This window comes from Schistocerca serialis, chromosome 3 (genome assembly GCF_023864345.2).
Source record: "Schistocerca serialis cubense isolate TAMUIC-IGC-003099 chromosome 3, iqSchSeri2.2, whole genome shotgun sequence".
Taxonomy (NCBI): domain Eukaryota; kingdom Metazoa; phylum Arthropoda; class Insecta; order Orthoptera; family Acrididae; genus Schistocerca; species Schistocerca serialis.
In genome coordinates this window covers 781,791,187-781,805,154 of record NC_064640.1, presented here as the reverse complement: position 1 = coordinate 781,805,154, position 13,968 = coordinate 781,791,187, and the positions used below count along the sequence as shown (strand labels likewise).

The 13,968-nt window shown below is 47.9% G+C and overlaps 1 protein-coding gene across 1 annotated transcript in view; it reads left to right on the top strand.

Moving 5' to 3' along the window:
- Positions 1 to 13,968, top strand: part of LOC126470624 (organic cation transporter protein) — a 652,913-nt gene that overhangs the window by 514,397 nt on the left and 124,548 nt on the right. The window lies entirely within an intron of this gene.

The window sequence follows — 13,968 nt, the reverse complement described above, 5'->3', positions numbered from 1 at the left end:
TCTGAAAACAAATGTCCTGCAAGCATCCAGGATGGAGGAGGGAGCGTTATACACTGAAACACCAAAGAAAGTGGTAGAGGCATGCGTATTCAAATATAAAGATATGTAGACAGACAGAGGAAGGTGGTGCGGTCGGCATCGCCTATATAAGACAACAAATGTCTGGCTCAGTTGTTGGGTCGGTTACTGCTGCTACAATGGCAGGTTATCAACATTCAAGTGAGTCTAAACGTGGTGTTATGGCCAGCGCACGAGCATCTCCGAGGTAGCGATGAAGTGGGAATTTTCCCGTACGACCATTTCACGATTGTACCGTGAATGTCAGGAATCCGCTAAAACATCCAGTTTCCGATATCGCTGCGGAAAAAGATCCTGCAATAAAAGGACCAGCGACGACGGAAGAGAATCGTTCAATGTGACAGAAGTGCAACACTTCCGCAAATTGCTGCAGATTTCAATGCTGGGCCATCAACAAGTGTCAGCGTACGCACCGTTCAACGAAACATCATCGATATGGGCTTTCGGAGCCGAAGGCTCACTCGTGTACCCTAGATGACTGCACGACAGAAAGCTTCACGCCTCGCCTGGGCCCGTCAACACCGACCTTGGATTGTTGATGACAGGAAACATGTTGCCTCGTCGAACGAGTGTCGTTTCAAATTGTATCGAGCGAATGGACGTGTACGGTTATGGAGACAACCTCATGAACCCATGGACCATCCACGTCTATAGGGAACCGTTCAAGCTGGTGGAGGCTCTTTAATTGGAGTGATATGGGGCCTCTGATACCCGTACGTGTGGCTCTGACAGGTGACACGTACGTAAGTATCCTGTCTGATCACCTACATCGATTCATGTCTATTGTGCATTCCGATGGACTCTCGGAGTTCTAGCAGGCCAATGCGGCATGCGACTCCTCACACGTACAGAATTGCTACAGGATGGCTCCAGGATCACTCTTCTGAATTCAAACACTTCGCTGGCCACCAAACTCCCCAGACGTTAACATTATTGAGGATAGCTGGGATGCATTTCTACGTGCTGTTCAGAAGAGATCTCCACCCCGTCGCACTCTTACGGATATATGGACAGCCCTGCAGGATTCATGGTATCAGTTCCCTCCAGCACTACTTCAGACATTATTCGAGTCCATGCCACGTTGTGTTGCGGCACTTCTGCGTGCACGCGGGGGCCTAACACGATATTCAGTATGTGTACCAGTTTCTTTGGCTTTTCAGTGTAGTATGGGGAATGTTTTTGTGGCATTACTTCGGTAATCTCGTCATTCTGGAAAGCACGACAGATCGACACAAGTATCTATTAATCCTTGGGGACCTTGTCTACCCGACATGCAGTTTGGTTTTCCTCGGGACTATTGCATGTACCAGCAGGACTATGCAATGTGTCACACAGCTCAGAATATACGATAGTGATTTGAAGAGCACCGGGATAAGTTTGCCGTACTCTCTTGGTGACAAAACTCCTTAGATTTAAACTAAATCGAGAATCTGTGGGATCACCACTATCGGGCTGTTAGCGCCATGGCTCCTCAACCGAGAAACCTGGCGCAGCACTGGAGTAGTCATGACTCCACATACCTTTCAGTCCCCCCAGGGGGTCCACAATTCTTTTGTGGATACGTGCGTAGCGAGCACGGGACCCCGAGCTAATGTGGCCCTCCTTCCTTTCCGGGCTGCATACCTTCCTTCTCCGCATCCTTCCCCATCCCCCCATCCCCCATCTTCGTCCCCCCCCCCTCGCCACCGCCTCTTTCCTTCCCTTTCTCCCCCTCTGGGAGTATGTTTTGTGCCTACGTTCGGAGACGGACACTCGAAAATGTAACACATTCTTTGCTTTCTCTGCTTGCACGTCTTCATCCTTCCTTTGCCCTTCTCTTTTCCATACCTCTTCTCTTTACCCTTTCTCCGCTATGGAGTTTGAGACCTCTCTTCTTTCCTTCCGATTTCTTTGTTTTTCCCTTTCGCCGGCCGCGGTGGTCTAGCGGTTCTAGGCGCTCAGTCCGGAGCCGCGCGACTGCTACAGTCGCAGGTTACAATCCTGCCTCGGGCATGGATGTGTGTGATGTCCTTAGGTTAGTTAGGTTTAAGTAGTTCTAAGTTCTAGGGGACTGATGACCATAGATGTTAAGTCCCATAGTGCTCAGAGCCATTTTTTTTCCCCCTTTCTCTTTTTTCCTCCCTGTGCGTGTCTGAAGGCCGACCCACGCATTTCCATGCGTAGCCGGTGACGGGGTAACGCGTAATTCCCCGCCCCGGGTAGACAGGTAGGACACGTACGTACCCCCTGGTAACGGCCAGGCCCAGGGAGGTGTGATTACCCGAGCTGATACCTTCCGAAAGTGCTGATTGGTCCCTCCGTCCGTTTCTCGGGAGGTGTGACCTGAGGTGTGAACAATCACCTAAGGCGGGAGTGCCCTCAGAGAGGGCCCCCACAAGGGAGGAGCGCGCCATTGGAGACGCCAGTAATCATGGGGGATACTTCCGTAATGGCTTCCTCATCTTCTACTATGTCTGCTCACAAGCGTAAGTTCAATGAGTCTCAGTCACAGACAGTTCTTCCATCGTTGCCACAGTTCCTTGTTGTTTCTCGGTCTGACGAAGGTCACGACTTCTCCACGGTCAACCCTTTCATTATTCATAAAGGTGTTGACGCAGTTTCAGGTCCTGTAAAGTCTTGTTCCAGATTACGAAATGGCACCTTGTTGTTAGAAACAGTCAGTGCCCTCCAAGCCCAAAAATTGCTGTGTACTTCACTGCTACACACCTTCCCTGTCTGAGTGGAAGCACACCGCACTTTAAATTCCTCATGTGGGGTCGTTTATACACGCTCCCTCGACAGATTGTCCGACGAGGAAATTCAACATTACCTGTCTGACCAGGGCGTAACGGCTGTTCATAGTCATAAAAAGGGTTGACACAAACATCGTTCAACCCATACTGTCTTCTTGACATTTGACAGAGTTCAACTCCCATCGAACATCAAAGCAGGCTATGAGATAATTTCCGTTCGCCCTTACATCCCAAACCTTACGCGGTGTCAGCAGTTCAATCATACCAGCCACTCCTGTTCCAATCCGACCAAATGTGTTACGTGTGGCAAGGATGCCCATGAGGGTGCTTGTCCACCTCCATCCCTTCGTTGCATCAACTGTATGGGTGACCACGCTGCTTCCTCTCGAGATTGCCCCTTTTTCAAGACGAAAAGCTCATTCAGGAAATCAGAGTGAAGGAAAAGGTGTCGACCTTTGCTGCTCGAAAATTATTCGCCAGTCGAAAGCCCACTGTGCCTCAGACAGGTAAATACAGCACTGTCCTTGCCTCTCCTCGGCCAACAAAGGAGGCGGCCACGCAGACTTGTGATCTCACCTTTAGTGCCACAGTCGTCAGATCGGCCAGCGCAATGATCGCCCGTTCAACCTCCCCACTTTCGCCTGCTCACTCTAAGGCTCACCCTTCATCGGGTTCTGCTAAATCTCGAGCCCAAAAGTCAGACACCCAGACTTCCAAAAAAGAGCCTTCACGTGAAGATTTTTTACGTACCCCAAATTCACAACCATCAGTTCCTCCTAAATCTAACCATCCTGCTTCCAAGAAGGCTAATAAGAAACTCAGTTCCTCTCCTTCTCCGCCACGGCGTGTCTCTTCTACAGCACCACCTGGCGGTAGCCGCCCTCGGCCGTCTTCTGTGTCGCCGAGGTGCACTGCTGGCGGCCGATCAACCGGCCGATCGCTGGTGGCAGGAGCTGCTCCTGAACAACCTATGGATCAGGATCATCTGCCTTCGGCTGAATGCCGTTCCACGCTGTCAGTCGCAAGCTCTGAGCTGTCGTTGAGTTGAGGGCAACCTTGGTCACACTCTTCCATTTTCTGTCCACTCTACGTCCATTATACATTGGAATATACGCGGCTTTCGAGCCAATCGGGACGAATAGTCGATCCTCTTACGATCCTACTCGCCGGTCATCTTCTGTCTTCAGGAAACAAAGCTGCGTCCCCACGACCGCTTTGCTTTCCCCCATTTTCAGTCAGTTCGATTTGATCTCCCTGCTGTTGAAGGCACTCCAGCAAATGGAGGACTCATGATTCTTCTCCATGATACTCTCCATTATCACCCAATCGCCTTAAACACTTCCTTCCAAGCAGTCGCTGTCCGTCTTTCCCTTTCTGGATACACCTTCTCTCTATGTACTGTATACATTCCATCGTCCATACCAATGGCACGAGCTGATCTGCTTCATCTTCTTGGTCAGCTTCCACCCCCCTATTTGCTGGTTGGGGACTTCAATGCCCACCACCCGCTTTGGGGATCTCCACATCCTTGTCCGCGTGGCTCACTATTGATAGACGTCTTCCACCAAGCGGATCTTGTTTGCCTCAACACTGAGGACCCTACATTTTTGTCTGCCTCCACGACAAATTTCTCTCATTTGGACCTTTCGGTCGGTACTGTTCCGCCAGCTCGGCGCTTCGAATGGTTCACACTTGCTGATACACACTCGAGTGACCACTTTCCATGTGTCCTTCGATTCCAGCCACACCTGCCATATATGCGCCCGCGACACTGGAAGTTTGCCCAAGCCGTTGGACACTTTTTTCGTCTCTAGCGACATTCGATGACCGTCACTTTCCGAGCGTCGACGATGAGGTCACTCATATTACAGACGTTATTCTTTCAGCTGCAGAACGTTCAATACCTCGCACCTCCGAATTGCCTCGGTGCCCCCCAGTTCCTTGGTGGAACGAGGCATGCCGTGACGCAATACGTGAGCGGCGGCGTGCTCTTCGCGTTTTCAGACACCATCCCACATTGGCCAACTGTATCCGCTATAAGCAGTTCCATGCGCGATGCCGTCGCGTCATCCGTGATAGCAAGAAGGCAAGCTGGGACTTCTTTACCAGCTCATTTAACACCTTCACTCCCTCCTCGGAAGTTTGGAGTCGGATTCGACGGTTATGTGGCGCGCCTAGTTTCTCCCCGGTCTCTGGGCTCACTGTCGCGCATGATACATTAGTGGACCCCGTCGCAATTTCTAACTCATTGGGTCAACACTTTGCTGAGATTTCGAGCTCTTCAAATTACCCGCCAGCGTTTCTCCCGAAGAAACGCGCTGCGGAAATGCAACCTCTTGCCTTCTCCTCTCAAAATCGCGAAAGCTACAACACTGTTTTCTCCATGCGGGAACTCCAACATGCACTCTCTTCTTCTCGCCCCTCCGCCCCAGGACCGGATCGTATCCACATCCAAATGTTGCTGCATTTACCATACCATAGTCTGCGTTACCTCCTTCGCCTTTATAGTCGAATTTGGACCGACTGTACTTTTCCCAGACGGTGGCGGGAAGCTATCGTCGTTCCTGTTCCGAAACCTGGAAAGGACAAACATCTCCCCTCTAGCTATCGGCTCATTTCTCTCACGAGTAGTGTATGTAAGGTTTTGGAGCGTATGGTGAATTGCCGTTTAGTTTGGTGGCTGGAGTCCCGCAGTCTTTTAACACCTGCCCAATGCGGTTTCCGAAAGCATCGTTCTGCAGTTGACCATCTTGTTTCTCTCTCCACTTATATCATGAACAATTTTCTCCGGAAACGCCAAACCATAGCAATATTTTTTGATCTGGAGAGAGCATACGATACCTGTCGGAGGACAGGCATCCTCCGCACACTGTTCTCTTGGGGCTTTCGAGGTCGGCTGCCCCTTTTTCTTCGCGAATTTATGGCAGAGCGCACATTTAGAGTGCGGGTGAACACTACTCTCTCCCGTACTTTCTCCCAAGAAAACGGGGTACCCCAGGGCTCTGTGCTAAGTGTTGTACTGTTTGCCATTGCTATAAATCCCATTATGGATTGTCTCCTTCCTGATGTCTCGGGCTCCCTCTTTGTGGACGATTTTGCGGTCTACTACAGCTCTCAACGGACCAGCCTTCTTGAACGACGTCTTCAAGGATGTCTCGATCGCCTCCACTCTTGGAGCATCGAAACAGGCTTCCGCTTTTCTCCCAGTAAGACCGTTTGTGTTAATTTTTGGCGACGTACGGAGTTTCTTCCACCTTCCTTACATCTACGACCTGTCAACCTTCCGTTTTCGGACGTCGCTAAATTCTTGGGTCTTATGTTTGACAGAAAACTGTGCCGGTCCTCCCACGTTTCCTATCTTTCGGCTCGCTGTCTGCGATCCCTCAACACCCTCCGTGTCCTGAATGGTACCTCCTGGGGAGCGGACCGAGTGGTCCTTCTCCGCCTCTATCGCGCCTTAGTGCGATCGAAATTGGACTATGGAAGCATAGTTTACTCCTCTGCTCGGCCGTCTATTCTTCGTTGTCTCGACTCTATCCACCACCGTGGATTACGTTTAGTGTCTGGAGCTTTTTACACCAGCCCTGTGGAAAGCCTTTATGCTGAGACTGCTGAACCTCCGCTGTCCAATCGGCGAGCAGTCCTTCTGAGTCGTTATGCCAGGCATCTAATCTTCCATGCCTGCAAATCCGGCCCATGACATTTTTTTCGACGCCTCCTAGGATTTAGGGTATGTAGGCCGCCCTTCCTCCCTACTACCACCGGGAGTCCGCTTCCGTCAACTGCTCCATTCTCTGTCCTTCCGCTTTCCTAAAACTTTGTTGACTCCTTGGGGTACAGCACCGCTTTGGCTCCGTCCCCTGACCTGCCTGCTCCGTGACCTTTGTCAGTTTCCTAAGTAGAGCTATGTCTCAGATCCATTACAGCCTAAATCTGACGCACGCAACCTGCCTCTCCTTTTCAGATCATCTGCCTTGAAAAACCCAAATTACTGGTAATCCAGTCGTGCGAGACTTCACTTCATATCACCGATGAAGAGCCGTCGCTCATGATAAGAGCCCATGAATCTGAAAAGCTGACTTTGCCCCGTCGCAACTTAACCCATCCCATCCGCTATCGCCACTTGATCATCCTTTGTATAGTCTTTGCGGAGTAGTCTCATATTCTGTTTTAATGGACTGAAACATGTGTCTGTATACATCAGTTACGTGATGCTCACATATTGGCACTTCAAACAAGCGACATTTGAAGCCTCATGTATGGTTTTTGGTTCGTTCAAAACATTCTCCACGTTCTTTACACCTATACCTACTTTACATACACATTCATTGGAATCTGACGGCTAGAAAAATACATATTCCGTCTGTAATGAACGGGGTGATTCCGTGATGATGATAATGTCATTGGTGATGGAGAGGAGTAAACCTATTAGTATGTAATAAGGGACCCTGATCCGGAAACGACCGAGTCGAAAGTTATAAGCGAAAATAGTTCTGACACCGCTGACTTGACCTATTCTGCTATAAGCTCTTTGCTTTGCGTATTTTTGGAGGATTAAGTATGGACCAACATAAGAAAAGAAATCCGGTAAACATGGTCTCAAAAGTGCATTCATTAAGAGCTATGCGTAACACATCTCTTCTACTGAACAGGTGTTCATAACTCTTAAGGTATGCATGATAAGAGGTCCAATGTCAGAGGTATCAGAACGATTCGGTCATTTTTGAACCAGGGTCACTTACCTCAAATTGATACATCTGTCATTCTCCATCAACCCTAAAACTCTCTAACATCACTCTACGGAATCATACTCTTTTTCCCCCTGTTTCTGTCTGCTGCACTTTCTAGCCCTTTCCGTCTCCACACGGCCCTCTTAAGCCTGTCAGATTGTTTGCTGACACCCTCTAACAGTGCCTCAACGACGCTTATATTTCCTTCTACACCTCTGTTTGTCTGTTACTGCTGAAAAATTGACAAATGAGGGAAGAGTCTAACTAAGCTTCGTTGTAATCTCCCCACCACATTTCTCCCTACATAAGTACACCTTAAATCCCCTGCATAGTGATTCACTGCTATCGAATCTGCTACCACTCCCACACTTTTCACTTCACTTCAGAAATCACTGAAAAAAAAAGAAGACAATCGCAGGTATGTGACTACTTGGTTCTACACTACAGAAACAACGTACACTTAATTCACACTTGCACACTTGTAAACCTACACAAGCTAAAAAAAAAAAAAAAGATAAAATAAAATCCCTACCATTTCGTAAGTTACATACTGTTATATTGAGACCTAACGGCAGCGGTAAAGAACCACACTGCAGTTAGTACGTCGGTAGTTCACTGCAGGTTTAAACATCACTGATCGCCAATTACTTAAAAGCTATTTCCAGTGCCGTTGTATGCTATTCTAATGCTGCAATTGATAAACCGCACGTTCTTTTTGTCTTTTCTAGACATATACACTGGTACGCAAAACCAGGACGAAAGTAATTTTCACATAATGTTTCACTGCCACGTAATATAACCATCCAGGATCATTAATGTGACAACCGCCTATATTCCAGGTTAACGTGGAATAACCACTTGCAGACGACAGGTGTCAGCACTAGCGATGGTATATGAAGCGTTTGGGGGGAGGGGGGGTGTGGGTGGATGTTGGAGTAATGCGGAAACGGAACGATTTACACTATGTGATCAACAGTACCCGGACACCTGGCTGAAAATGACTTAAAAGTTCGTGGCGCCCTCCATCAGTAATGGTTCAAAAATGGTTCAAATGGCTCTGAGCACTATGGGACTTAGCAGCTGTGGTCATCAGTCCCCTAGAACTTAGAATTACTTAAACCTAACTAACCTAAGGACATCACACACATCAATGCCCGAGGCAGGATTCGAACCTGCGACCGTATCCATCAGTAATGCTGGAATTCAATATGCTGTTGGCCCATCCTTAGCCTTGATGACAGCTTCCACTCTCACAGGCATACGTTCAATCAGATGCTGGAAGGTTTCTTGGGGAATGGCAACCCATTCTTCACGGAGTGCTGCACTGAGGAGAGGTATCAATGCCGGTCGGTGACGCTTGGCAGGAAGTCGGCGTTCCACAACATCCTAAAGGTGTTCTATAGGATTCAGGTCAGGACTCTTCGCAGGCCAGTCCATTACAGGGATGTAAATATCGTGTAACAACTCCACCACAGGCCGTGCATTATGAACAGGTGCTCGATCGTGTTGAAAGATGCAGTCGTCATCCCAGAATTGCTCTTCAACAGTGGGAATCAAGAAGGTGCTTAAAACATCAATGTAGGTCTGTTCTGTGATAGCACCACGCAAAACAACAACGGGTGCAAGCCCCTCCATGAAAAACACGATCATACCATAACACCACCACCTCCGAATTTTACTGTTGGCACTACACACGCTAGCAGATATTCACCGGACATTCGTCGTACCCACACCCTGCCATCGGATCGCTGCATTGTGTACCATGAATCGTCATTCCCCACAACGTTTTAACACTGCTCAGTCGTCCAACGTTTACGCTCCTTACACCAAGCGAGGCGTCGTTTGGCATTTACTGGCGTGATGTGTGGCTTATGAGCAGCCGCTCGACCATGAAATCCAAGTTTTCTCACTTCCCTCCTAAATGTCATAGTACTTGCAGTGGATCCTGACGCAGTTTGGAATTCCTGTGTGATGGTCTGGATAGATGTCTGCCTTTTCCACATTACGACCCTCTTCAACTGTCGGCGGTCTCTGTCAGTCAACAGATGAGGTCTGACTGTACGCTTTTGTGCTGTACGTGTCCCTTCACGTTTCAACTTCACTATCACATCGGAAACACTGGACTTAGGGATGTTTAGGAGAGTGGAAATTTCTCGTACAGACGCATGACTCAAGTGACACCCAATCACCTGACCACGTTCGCAGTCCGTGAGTTCCGCGGAGCGCCCCATTCTGCTCCCTAAAGATGTTTAATGATTACTGACATTACTGATATGGATTACATAGCAGCAGATGGCAGCACAATGCACCTAAAATGAAAAACGTATGTTTTGGGTGGTGTCCGGATACTTTTGATCACATAGTGTACCTGACGTCCAAAAGGGAATAGTCATTAGCTTCTCGCCAAGGGTGGAAGCCTTTCCGAAACGGCTAAGTTTGTAAACTGTTCACGTGCCACCATGTTTAACGTATACTGTGTACGGTAAAAAAGGCGCTATCCAAAACCGGCGCCGAGGCAGTTGTGGTGCATCATGGGCCGTAGATGAAACGGTTGAATGACGGTAGCGAAGATGAGTACAGTGAATAGACGTGCAACTATTGAGCAACTGACCCCCCCCCCCCCCCCCAGTTGAACCAAGCAGCTAGCAACAATATCCCCAAGGTGATCTCGTCATTCTGGAAGGCACAAGTATGCATCTATCCTTGGGCATCATGTCCACCTCTACACGCAGTTTGTTCCTCTGCAGCACGATGACATCTACCAGCAGGACAATGCATGGTGTCACACACCTCGCAATGTGCATGCGTTGTTCGAAGAGCACCAGGTTGAGCTTACTGTATTCCTGTGACCGTCAAGCTGTGGGACCATCTCAATCGAGCTGTACGCTCAATGGATCCTCAACCGCGCCCTAGCGCAGGTGGCTAAGGCACTGGGGTTAGCATCGCTCCACGCCCCTGTCGATACCTTCCAGAACCTCAATGACTCTCTTCTCGCGGTTTGTATATTGGACTCGCATTCGGGAGGACGACAGTTCAAGCCCGCGTCCGGCTATCCTGATTTAGGTTTTCCTCGATTTCCCTAAACCGCTTAAGGCAAATGCCGGGACGGTTCGTTTAAAAGGACATGGCCGATTTCCTTCTTGGTCCTTCGCTTATGGCCGAACGGTTCTAGGCGCTACAGTCTGAAACCGCGCGGTCGCTACGGTCGCAGGTTCGAATCCTGCCTCGGGCATGGATGTGTGTGATGTCCTTAGGTTAGTTAGGTTTAAGTAGTTCTAAGTTGTAGGGTACTGATGACCTCAGAAGTTAAGTCCCATAGTGCTCAGAGCCATTTGAACCATTTGAACCGTTCCTAATCTGACCTTGTACTCCGTCTCTAATGACCATGTTGTCTACTTGATGTTCAACACTAATCCTCTCTTCCTGCTCCTCCTCCTCCTCCTCCTCCTCCAGCACGTCTCGCAGCGATCAGTGTGGCAAAAGGTCGTTATTTAGGCATTTGATAGGTCGTCACATTAATTTGAATGGACAGTGTGCTTCGATGAAACTTGGACAATACACAGAAAGAACAGCTACCGTCTGGGACAGATAGTAACTGAAAGGAATACGCAATAAGACGAACAGAAATAGCACTTTTGTTCAAAGACAACTATTACACTGAAGTCAGCGGTATTCATGGTGGTCCTTTGGACATTACAAAAGGCGAAACGTAGTTCGTAAGATGGTAGGTAATCGCAACAAATAGTCATGCTGGCGATAAGGTTGGTAAGGAGTTCTTGTGGTCGGGCGTTCCATTCCTTTGACCGAGCGAGGTGGCGCAGTGGTTAGCACACTGGACTCGCATTCGGGAGGACGACGGTTCAATCCCGTCTCCGGCCATCTTGATTTAGGTTTTCCGTGATTTCCCTAAATCGTTTCAGGCAAATGCCGGGATGGTTCCTCTGAAAGGGCACGGCCGATTTCCTTCCCAATCCTTCCCTAACCCGAGCTTGCGCTCCGTCTCTAATGACCTCGTTGTCGACGGGACGTTAAACACTAACCACCACCACCACCACCATCCTTTGCCAGTACGGTTGACAAATGCTGGACGCTCGTTGGTGCACGTGGATGTGCCACAATACGTCTCCTCAACGCATTCCACGCATGCTCTGCGAGATTTATGTCGGGGGGTACGGGCAGGGCAGTCCATTCGCCAAATTCTTCTCTTTCCAAGAGCTACTCTACCTGCTCTGTTCGATGCTGGCGCGCATTGTCATCCATAAAAATGAAGTCAGGTCCTATGTATTGGGGAGACGTCCACATGCACGAACGACCATTCAGCAGTTGTCAACAGCGCTGGTGGAAGAATGGAGACGGAATGACCGAGCGGTTCTAGGCGCTTCAGTCTGTAACCGTGCGACCGCTACGGTCGCAGGTTCGAATCCTGCCTCTGGCATGAATGTGTGTGATGTCCTTAGGTTAGTTAGGTTTAAGTAATTCTAAGTTATAGGGGACTGATGACCTCAGATAATAAGTCCCATAATGCTCAGAGCCGTTTGAACCATTTGAAGAATGGAACGCCCTGCCACAAGAAACTCATATCAGCTTTGTGGCCCACATGGAAGCACGTTCTAGAGCGTTCACTACCGCCTGTGGTGATCACACACCCGCCTTTTGTAGTGTCCAGGGCATCATCATAAAATGTGGTGACTCCACTGTAATTACTGCCTTTGAGCAAAGGTGTTATTTTTTTCGTCTTATTGCGTATTTGCTTCAGTTACCTTCTGTCTTTCTATGTATGGTCGAAGTTTCATCGAGCTGTGTTACTTGGCAGAGACATATCACGCGCGTCCTTTAGTTTTGCTGACCAATGGATGATGTTGGTATTATAGATCGAAACTGGCCATAAAATAAAATTAAAAAATTTCAATTGAAACTTTTTTGTATTCTACAAGTTTTATGCACCTGATCGCTATGTCCTTCACTGTGATTATGTCACATTTCTTCTAATTCTCTTTACTGATATATTTTATATTACCACAGGACTTAACTTCTCCCTCACTGTGAAAGAGGTTAAAAGAAATTTTACACATTCCCTGTTAAGGCAGTTTTGTTGCTGCGACCCTCTAATGATCTGTCCTCTATTGACCATAGAACTAGACTCTCTGTTTCCCAGTTTGATTCAGACTACGGAACCTTGGAAGCTTAAAAAAAAGGAACAAAAAACACTGTAATCTTATTTATTTTGCAGGTTCTTATACATATTTAAGGTTTTTAATTTTAGAGCTAAGAAGTAATTTCTGTGCTATTTCACTCGACATGACATCAGTGAAAAAATAATTACAGTGCCGCAACATTGAGTCAAAACCTGATGGCCCCTTGATACAAAACTCGAATTCGCTGAAGTCTTGAGTGCTGCAAACTCAACAGAGTTCAGTTCTATTAACTACATTTCTCGTATTTTTTTTCTGGAGTACATGGGATCTAGTGGCGTAAAGGTTTACTAATCCTCCTTTGTGTATAAAGTACTACGATAATCCGTAGCTGGCATTAACAGTATCACTAACGACGCTAATGTAGGCAGGAGACCGCAGAAATCCGTTCTCCGTACAGGTCGACAACTCAACATGCCCCCTATGTCCGTCTGGCGTATGTACCGTCGACGTTTATACATGATACCATACAAAATTCAGCTACTGCAAGCTCTTCGAAGGTGACAAACAATAACGTGTGGAGTTCCGTAATTTCGTTCTTGGCAAGATGGAGGATGGCAGTGTTTGGTGACGAGGTAACATTCCATTTGAATGGAAAGCTGAACCGTCGTAATGTGAGAATGTGGGGTACGGAGGAACCACATGAAGTTTTACAATATGAGAAGGACTCTCCAAAATTTAATGCGTTTTGTGCAGTTTCACGGCAAAAGGTGTATGGTCCATTTTTCTTTGCCGAGAACACCGTTACAAGAAACACATATCTCGAAATGCTTCAGAATTTTCTTTTCCTACAGTTGGAGACTGATTCGAACGTCTCCATTTACCAACAGGATGGGGCACCGCCACACTGGCATCTGGAAGTGCGGGAATTTTTAAATCGAAGGATTACTGAACGATGAATCGGTCACACTTGACCAAATAATTCAGCCCTACATTCCTGGCCTCCAAGGTCACCGGACCTGATTGTATGTGATTATTTCCTGTCGGGGTTTATAAAACACTCTGTTCACGTGCCTCCAATGCCATATGGGTATGGGGGGGGGGGGGGGGGCGCATTGAACACCTATGGAAAGGAAAAACTTTTTGAATTTCCCGTTCATGAAAAAACAAAATTCATTGTATATGTTTATTAGTTTCAGAAATATAGACGTGCCAAATAGGATGGTTCTTTTTGATACACTCTGTATATTCTTAATAATAACAGACTGTCGATCGATATTTAAATATATTTCAAGC